Source organism: Humulus lupulus, chromosome 9, assembly GCF_963169125.1.
Source record: "Humulus lupulus chromosome 9, drHumLupu1.1, whole genome shotgun sequence".
In the NCBI taxonomy this organism is placed as follows: domain Eukaryota; kingdom Viridiplantae; phylum Streptophyta; class Magnoliopsida; order Rosales; family Cannabaceae; genus Humulus; species Humulus lupulus.
The window spans coordinates 13,732,762-13,743,384 of NC_084801.1; positions in this window are offsets into that span (position 1 = coordinate 13,732,762).

Genomic DNA, 10,623 nt, shown 5'->3' on the forward strand with positions numbered 1-10,623 from the left:
TTAAAGAGTGTTGGTATTATTAGTCATGTTATTATATTTGCAATATATATTGCCAGAAGCAAGTATGGTATTTTCAATGTTATTCCTTGAAGTGAATGGTTCATTACTAATGTCAATTATTCATTGCACATTCCTAGAAGTGAATATCTAATTATTAGTATTATAGTGAACTTTTTCATTGACCAAAATGTAATTTATAATTACATCCCTCAAAGTGTTATAAAGTCGCAAAGATTATTTGAAAAGGTTCTTGATGAAACCTTAACACATATTGCTAGCTAAAGTTAAACATATTTTATGTACCAGTTGTACAATTTCTATATAATTGTGAATGTGGCAAAAAATGATTTCTAATATGTACAGGTCATACATTTAATTATATAATATGTCAAGTCATAAGAATAATGAATGATTTATTTCATTAATAAATTTGACCACTTGTTGGAAAGAAATGAGAAAGAAACATAAGTGATATATTCATATAATGATTATACCTATTTGGCTACAACAAACATGATTATTATCATTGTGTATTAACTTGAATGAATGATAAAGTTGTTTACATTTGAAAAATAATTGTGCTTTTAAGCAAGCACACCATTTGATAGAGAAAACTGTTAAATATAATGTTGTTGAACATAATATATTACAAAAATCAAATTGAGAAATCTGATTATTGAAGAATCAATGCTATTATATATTTTGAAGGAAATTAAAATTATTTCATTCTCTAGTATATAAACAAAAATGAAACAATTATAACGGTTATGTATATGTTGAAAATTTTAGTATAGTGAACTTGAAGTTCGTTAATTGAATGATCAATCAGATGCAATGAAATGTATAAATTTTCCTAAATTTAGATGAAGAACCAAAATATTATTTTTATTATTAATTCTTATATGGTGCTTGTTTACCAAGTTTTTCGGAAACTAGAATTATGAAAGATAAAAGAGCTAAACATAAAGGATTTAAAATATGCAAGAAAGGTTTTTACGTGGTTGAGGCGTTAATGAGCATTAGTCTACGAGTCAATTGTATTAAAGCTTAGAGAGCTTTTTATAATGGAGTTTTCTGCAAGTTTGAGCATAGTAATTGCTTGCAAGAGAAAATCTGGGGATCCCCGCTACAGTGCACAACTGGTTCTATTTATAGGTAGTTTAGGTGCAATGGGTTTTAGCCGGACTAATCCGTGTCCAATAGGGATGTAATCATGGTTTGCTCACTAATAGAGGCTTATTACAAAGGATATTGCTAAATAATACATATTAATCAGGGCCCATTGGGCTGGCTTGGGCATGGCCAAGTCGTACAGCTGTCAATAGTACATACCCTCAGACTGGTTTGCGTGGGCTTCTAAAAGGATCCTAGGGACAGGATTTGTCAGAGTAGTGGCAGTATTGTTTCCTAGTAGCAGCGTACATTCCGTATGTAACCTCTTCTGCAGGTTAGTTGAGGAGACCAACTTCCGTGTTTCTTGGGAATGTGTCAACGTCAGGGAAGGTCAATCTTGCCCTATCCGAATGTCTGGTCTAGGTTCCTTTACTAGCATCTCAGTCCATTCACCAGGACCCTGGTTCGTTTACCACGGCTCGGGTTCATTCTTGATAAGGTTGTACTCCTTGACTGTCGAGCCTGCCACCTATACCCGCATCCCGGAGGATACAGATGGGTTAGGATAAGGAAGATGAGATGGGCCCGCATCTTGATCCCGGTTCCCTTGCTATGGTGGTGCCCATCAAACAATGATGGGCTTATTGACGATTGGGCTGCTAGGATTTTCCTCTTCCCCGTTCATTGGGCTTTGGATGGGCTTTTGATCTCTTTAGGAGAGCCCACGGACCCATTGTGTCATGCCACGTGTCTAGGGGGAAACCAGGGATAACATTTACCTCCAAGTCTTCATCTGTGTTTGCATGGTGGAGAGTTGCCTCCTTCTCCCGGTTCAAATCCAAATATCCCAGTTTATTTCCTAGGAGACGGGTTCATTTTCGTGGGGAGCACTTGGGTAATCTTGCATGGAGGAGATTTACCTCATTATCCCTAATCAAATCCAAATAGTGCGGTTTGTTTCCAAGGAGACAGGTTTATTTAATTAGGGGCCACTTGGGTGATCCCTGTCCTTTCACCACGTTTTACACACGTGTCCCCCAATAATTGGTGCATTTCTACCACTCGCGCCTTACACATCTAGAAAGAATCTTTTGAATGTCACAGTGACCGATGGGTGTCAGCATGATTTCCGAGGCATCCCGTCTGCACGAGAGATGTTGATAGGGTACTCGAGTGGGCTGTTAATGCCTCTGCACCATCTGGGACCATTGGATGGGGATATCCTTGAAAATCTTTTAATGCAGTCCGTTGGATCAGATAGGCATGGAACGTGGGTTGGCAAATCCACGATCTGGTGCTTGATTGGGTTAATTAAGGCCTCTGCGTCATCCGAGACCGTTGGATGGGGATAGTCTTGAGATCCCCATTCTGAACCGTTGGATCAAACAGTGGGTTTTTGCCCTATAAATACCCCCACTGTTTCATTTCCAACTTTACACATTCTAAACAATCAGAGCCAAAACGAGAGCTTTTATGTCCCAACTTGCCGACGAACTTTTCTGACCATTAGTTCATCTCCACACCTGTTTATTTCCAAACCAACCTCTTTCCACTTAGCCATCAGACGGTCTGGTCTCGGTCCAACCAGTAGACGACACCGTCTTCTCCAATTCAAGGTTGAGATCCTGCCGACCCTATCGCCGGAGACTTTACTACTTTCAGACCTAGTACCTCATAGTAAGTTTTATGTATTTTTCCTCTGCTTATTCCTTCTCTTTTTTTTTTTTTGTTCTGTAATGTTACCTCCACGACCATAGGACTGTTAGGGTCGTGACCACCGTGTTGGGTGGTTCTAGGTAGAATGGTGTAGGTTTGAAATATAGATTGTTTAGGTAATACCTCGGGTATTGTTGTCCCAGATCGCTTCGGATGCTCCAAAGTTGATTCAGGATAGTTAGAGAAAAACCTCTTATTCCTAGTTCTCGACCAGGGTGGGATCTTCATTGATCCCAGATTTGGGTCCGGAGGGGACTTCTCCAAGAATTTTTAGGAGAACCCCCATACCTTAACCAATTTTTTTGGGTTTTGGTGCTAACTGCTTGGTTTTTGTTTCCTTTGTTGCTCCCAAGTCCCTGATCATGAGTCACGGTGTCACCCTTCACTCGGAAGACTTCATGCAGTCAGGCCCCATCGTCCTGGAAGGGCATTAAGCTTCCCACGGGCAACACATGGGAGATGGACGGGGAGAGGAACGAGTTCCGAAATTACCGGATGCTGAACACCCTGGAGAAACATTTGGGAGGGGAATTGACTCCCGGACTCTTCTACAACCAGCTGTCCCAGAAGGAAGAGAAGGCCCATACCAGCATGGGCGAGTTTGAGGTGGAGCATAGGCCATATCAGTGCGGGAGCTACGCTCCCGCTTCACAACTATTTTGTGCGATTCCTAAAGTTCGTGGGGATCGCTCCATTCTAACTCCTGCCCCAGGCGTACAAGTTGCTTGTGGGATGGCACATCTTCTGCTCGTCGAAGGGGATCCCGGCGCCCGCCCTCACAGAGGTGTTATACTTCTACAAGCAGTAGCCACAGCTTAATGCTAAGGACAAGACCTAGGACGAATTCTACAGATTGAATCCCCACGGTAATTACCCGGCTCCATTCAGCACCTGGAAGCACCCCTAGATGTCAGGCATTAATAATTTATGACATCCGGGCTCCTTTTGGAGAAGAACCCCACACTAGTGCTGGATTTTCAACGCGTGGGTAAGTTACTTTTCTTCCTGGCTCACTTAGTTTTTTTTTTTTTTTGTCTGCTCCCCACTCCAGTTCTTATAAAATAGGACCGTACGCCCAGACTCTCATCACCAAATCAATTCTGGACCGCAAGAAGTATTATGCTACCATGAGCATGGAGGAGCTGGACGTAGGGGCTTTGTGAACACGGACAATCTTTGACTTGTTGGGATACTTGCCGCCAACCAGACGATAGATGCCCCTAGCTTCTAGGGGCTGCAGTGCAAGAGGGATCCCGTCGTGAGGGAGGAGTTGGCCCTCGTTCACATCGAGGCTATAGAGGCCGCGACCCGGGCAGATGCGGAGAAGAAGAAAAAGCAAGCTCGCCAGGCGGAGAGGGTCGTGTCTGAAGAGCTGGACACCTTTATCGAGGGGGCTCAGCCGAATACTGGGGCTCCTGGAGCTAGCATTTCGGGGCAAGGTAACTCGCCTCTGCTTTTAACTTATGCTCCTCATTTTGCGGACTTAGTTAGGGATAGACAACTGTATCGAGATTACCTGATCAGGGCCATCCGAGAAGTGGGGCTTCCTTGCCCCATTGTCTTAGATTCATTAACCCTCATGTACTCGTCCGGGTTCTTACAATACGGTAAATTTTTTAACCTGGACTACATGGGAGACCGCATTCATTCTTTCACCCTATGGGAGTTGAGTCATTCCCGTTCTTCAGATAAGGGTTCGTCCCGGAGGACTTTAGACTAATATTTCCCTTCTTGTTTTTTGACTTCCGTCCCCATTCATATATTTTGATGATGAGTTTCTGTCTGTCTATTTCAGGTGATCTGAAAATGTCTAACCCCGTGGCCAAGATGAAGGAAATGATCAAGGCCAGGGCAGCCGCAACCAAGGCTTTGATGAAGAAAACCACCAAGGGCCCGCCCAAGAAAAAGGTCATGGAGATGGTGCTCGGGGGTTCCAGGCCAATCCTGGATGTTTCTGAGAGGGCTCCAGCTGCGAGTTCCTCCCTAGTAGAGCCCACCGAAACGATCTCACCCCAAGCTGCTCTTCTCCAAGTTATTAACTTGGATCAGGAGCCATCTGAAGGTGGAAGGACAGAGAAGAGGATAGCGGGCTCGGCCGCCGTAGAGTCCCCAAAATGGGCCAAGAGGGCCAGGACCAAGGATCTTGCCTTTGCCGAGTAGAATTCCTCAGGGGAGAGCCTAATCATCACGCAACAACTCCCAAATGCGTCCAAGCTCCTTGTCAACCCAACTTTTCCTGAGGAAGGGGATCTGGTCCTCAGGAGGAGAGGACGAAGATGGTGTCTCGGGCTTGGGACGATGGTTGGGATAAATGATATGAGGTGTATCGGGCTCTGACCAACCGGCGGAAGGTGGAATTTTCCAACCGTCCGGAGGCTTTCAATGCTCCCCAACCCATTGTGGACTAACTGGTAGTCGAGACCAAGTTTCTCCCTAAGTTGGGAAAGGACATGGCTCCGTTGGCTGAAGATTTGCTGGCCCAGGTGGGAAATACCATGTCTACCCTCCAGTTGAAGCGGTACGCTTCCTTGGCCAGGCAGGATGTCCTGTTCGTCTCCCAGGCCATTCGTCACCAGGCCACCGCAGTAAGTCACAGGCCCGTATAAGCTTTTACTTAACCATACTTATTACATGTATATTTTCTAACTTTGGTTTGTTCCAGGACGCCTTGCTGGCTGATAACTCTACAAAATAGAGTTATTTTACCACTTTTTATGTGTTAATTGTTGCTTAATTCTTGAGTTTTTAATTGATTTATTAAGTTTTTAAGTAATTTTTAATTTATTAGTCTTATTGTAGTTTTCTAGATTTTTATATGTTTTTATAGATATTTTATTGTTTTATGTTGTAATTTAAATTATTTAAAATTAGTATTGTTAGTTTGAATATGATTTTATTGAAATTAAATGTTATGTAAATTAAATTTTAATTAATATTTTCATGGAAGTTATATGGTATATTTTATTAATGAAAATATTTAATTTTAATTTAGTTTATGATTATTTTGTAGAAAACAAGGTTGCATTTTGTTTATTTGGAAAGAAAAGGAAATACAAGAGAAACAAGAAAAATAAAGAGAAAAGTGGCATTTTCAAGGGAAAGAAAGGAACACAGTAGTATTATTGAAATACCAAAGGAGCTCCATGGCCCAAGCCCACGTCTCCAAGCAGCTGCCCTCTTCAGCCAAAGCACCCTTCACGCCTACCAGCAGCAACACACTCCCAACAAACCACATGGGCCTGCCAACATCTTCGGCCCACCAGCCCAATCCGCCTGCCGCAGCCCCCAGGCCCACGATTGCCTTCACCCAGCCGTAGCCTCCATGCAACTGCCTCCCAATGCCAGCCAACAGCCCCTAGGCCTGCCACCAGCCACATTTGTGCATTTTGAGCCCAACAAAAGCACAATGTACAAATTGTCCCCTTTGTAAAAAAAAATGCCAACATTTTTACCCCACTTTTTATACATTTTACCCCAAAACATCATCATTACACCCTAAAATTTACTCTTATTTGCCATATTATTATTAACTTAATTAATTTAATCAATTTAATTCATTTAAATTGATTATTTTAATACTCATTTTTTGGCTATAAATAAGGGATTTGGGGTCAAAATTTGGGGGAGGAGGTTACCATACAAAAAAATCTACACATTTCAAACCTCTATATTCTCTTCATCTTTTTCTTCTTTTTGGTTATTTTCTATGTATTTTTAGAGGAAAATTTTGGGGGTTCATCCTCCAAATTTTCCTATTTATGTTTGTAATTTTTAGTTTGTATTTACTATTCTAGTTATGAGTTTCTAATCTTTTTAAGATTATTAAGGTGATGATGAAACAATATGTAACTAGATAGTATCTATTTTGTATGTTGATTTCCCATTTTTTGCAACAAAGTTTATGGAATTTTCTTCTTCAAATATCTTCTTTCATCTTAAATATCATGTATTTTGGATTGTTAGCACATATTTACACTTTGTTCTTCATTAGTGCAAAAACATAATATTCTTTGTGTAAGATGTGTCATTAAATTGTACACACCCATGCTTAGAACAAAAATATTATGTTTTGCCTTATAAATAATGTTCATTGATTTATTTGTTATTTCATTAGATTGATTTACACTAAATGCTTTGAAATTATAATTTTGAAAAGTGAAGAAAAATCTTATCTTTTTAGAAGTAATTTGTGCTTAAAATTATAAATCTATTTGGAAAATGATAGTTTGATTTATTTTAACTATCACTAAAACTTGGGAATCAATGTACTTATAAATATTATTGAACTTATATTTTGTGGATTCTAATCCTTAATAATCTTATTTTACCATCTTGTTTACAATTATTAATTTAGTAATATATATTGTCTTTAATTTCTATATTATTGTCTTTTATTTTATTTTCATTATTCAAAAATCTCTTCAATCTTTGGAGCTAGGTTAGAATTTATTAATTTTGGTTTAAAATAGTTTTATTTTCGATTTTAGACAACTCCTTTGGGTTCGATCTCGTGCTTACACGAACACTATTCTATAAATAAGATTCGTGCGCTTGTGAGTATAAATATTTAAAACATACATGTTTTGGGTCCATCACTGGCTCATAGGAACGCAGATCTGTTGGCCGAAATGGCGATGAAGCTGGAGATGACCCAGATGGAGCTGGAGGGGGCCATGAACCAGCGAGAAACCACTAAGGAGGCCCTAGCTAGGGAAGTTGTTCGGATCCAGGCTGACCGCGATGAGGCTGCTCGGATTCAGGCCCAGCACGAGGAAGCATTGTTCAGGAAGGACACTGACCATAAGAAGTTGGTGGATAAACTAGAGGTGGAGCTGCTTCATGCTCGGGGCTCAGAGGCATCGACCAAGGCCCTTCTGGAGGCAGCTGAGGCCCAACTTCGCCAGGAGCGGGAGAAGGTGGGAAACCTTGAGTCCTGAAACCAAGCTCTGGAGCAACGCTGTACCCGACTGGCACCATTCTGTACTCAGAGAGTGGGGCAGATTGAGATGGTCCGTACACCGTTGAAGTGGGACCATAGACCGTCGGGGTCACGATTGTCATCCCATGGGTACCAGTGGATTCAGGCACCGCTGGGGGTGCCGGATAATGATTTGCGAGGTATTGCACCCCGTATCCAGGAAAGGTCTGGGCACTTGACTGGGTTGCCGGCTGCCACCTAAAAACTTGGATTCAGGCCTCCTCCCAGTTGATAAAACCTTGTGCCCTCCTGATGAATTCTTCCAGGGTGGCCGCCTTGCTGCGCTGCATATCGTCCCAGAGAGGGGATCCAACTCTGATCCCGGATTGGAGAGCCACCAGGCACTATCCATCATCCACCTTGGTTTTTTAGGCTTCCTCCGTAAAGCGCTGGATATAAACCCCGAGGGTTTCTGTGGGATGCTGCTTGGCATTGGCCAATGCATTGATCTGCATGTCCATCTTCATGGAGGCCACAAATTGTTTACGGAATGTCGATTGCAATCCAGACCAGGATTGAATTGATCCTAGTTTAAGTCTCTTCGACCACTCTTTTGCAGGTCCGGCCAGAGTGATCGAGAAACACAGGCATTTGCCGTTGTCGCAGACGTGATCTACAGTCATCAACCAGTTGTAGTGGGACAAATGGTCCCTGGAGTCTGCGCTCCCGGTGTAGGCGGGTAGGTTCGACATTTTGAACCCTTTTGGCAGTACCACATCCAGGATGTGTTTAGCGCACGACTCCTTTTCCTCCTCTTCGGAATCAGAGCCTCATCTTTCTTGTTTCCGGACCAAGCGGTCTGTGACCTTCTTTAACGCGGCCAACTGTTCCATGACCTTGTTTGGCCATTCCATCATCTAGGGGAACTCTCTCGTTCCTCCTGCCGTTGAGGTTATTCCTCAAGTCGCCCCCTCAAGGGCAAATCTTTTCCTTGCGGGCCCGTTCCTTTCGGGCATTAAGGCCTTCACGCAAGTCTACCCAGGAAGTATCGTCTCCCTAAATAATGGCTTCTGGATCATCCTCACGCTTGTGTCCTCTGTGATCTTTATTCACGGAGGCGCTGGGATGGAAACCTCATTCCCGTTCGGTCTGTCTAGGGACATTCCGAGGCCTGACACCCTGCGAGTGCTTCCCTTGTAGATCGATCAGATGATCCCGTCCTGGGACAGGATGCATCCGTTCTTTCCTAGGGAATTGACCTGGGTTAGCCCCGATTTTTGGAACGAGATGTGCCTTCTTTTGGGGGTTTGCTTTTCCCACGGGGTCAACCATCTTGGCTTTTCCTTTTTCTTGAGCAGGATTCGACAGGCCGTCTCCGGGATGTGGTCCCGGAGGAGGGAATGGGCTCGTGTTCTGAGGTACGCCGGTCCTGATTGGCGGGACTGGTGATTGTGTTCCTGTAGGCGAAATGGTTGAAGGATTGGCTGCCAATCCTTGGGCAGCGATGAAGGCCTGGAGAGCCAATAGGGACTCTTGCGTCTGGCGGGTAGCCTCTTTCTGTTCGGCTATCCTGGCTTCTTGATCCAGGACTTGCTGTCTCAGGCGAACCACTTCAAGATCCTCATGTTCGGGGTTCATATTTTCTTCTTCAGGGTCAACAAGGTTTTTGACCTCGTGATCCTCATATTCCCCATCATCTTCTTCGTAGTAACCTTCATTGTAGTCAGCCTCGTTCTCAATGTTTTGGGAGTCGTCAGGAAGAGGCATTTGATAAGGAGTATGTTCTGAGGAAATGGTTGTTCGAGCAATGGTCCTTCATTGCCTTGCTTTTGTTGGTGAGCAGGATCAAACACGGTATGTCTGGTGTTCACCATTGTTGCAGACAATCAAGATTGATTCAAGCTTTCTTCAACTCTAAATGAAAGCACCAAAATATTTACCGATTTTTTCAGAAACTAGAATTATGAAAGATAAGAGAGCTAAAAAGAAAGGATTTAAAATATGCAAGCAAGGTTTATAAGTGGTTGGGGCGTTAATGAGCCTTAGTCCACAAGTCAATTGTATTAGAGCTTAGATAGCTTTTTACAATGGAGTTTTCTGCAAGTTTGAGCAGAGTAATTGCTTACAAGAAAAAATCTGGGGATCCCCGCTATAGTGCACAACTAGTCTTATTTATAGGCAGTTTAGGTGTAATGGACTTGGGCCAGACTAATCCGAGCCCAATATGGATGTAATCATGGTTTGCTCGCTAATGGAGGCAATACAAAGGGTATTGCTAAATAATACATATTGATCAGGGCCCATTGGGTCGGCTTGGGCGTGGCCAAGCCGTACAGCTGTCAATAGTACATACCCTTAGACTAGTCCGCATGGGCTTCTAAAGGGATCCTGGGGACAGAATCTGTCAGAGTAGTGGCAATACTGTTTCCTAGTAGCAGCGTACATTCCGTATGTAACCTCTTCTGCAGGTTAGTTGAGGAGACCAACTTCCGTGTTTCTTGGGAATGTGTCAACGTCAGGGAAGGTCAATCTTGCCCTATCTGGACGTTTTGTCCTGGTTCCTTTACTAACGTCCCGGTCCATTCACCGGGACCCTAGTTCATTTACCAGGGCTCGGGTTCATTCTTGATGAGGTTGTACTCCCTGACTGTCGAACCTACCACCTATGCCCACATCCCAGAGGATATGGATGGGTTGGGACCGAGAAGATGAGTTGGCCCCGCATCTTGATCCCGGTTCCCTCGCTATGGTGGCGCCCATTGAGCAATGATGGGCTTATTAACGATTGGGCCGCTAGGACTTTCCTCTTCCCCGTTCATTGGGCTTAGGATGGGCTTTTGATCTCTTTGGGAGAGCCCACGAACCCATTGTGTCAT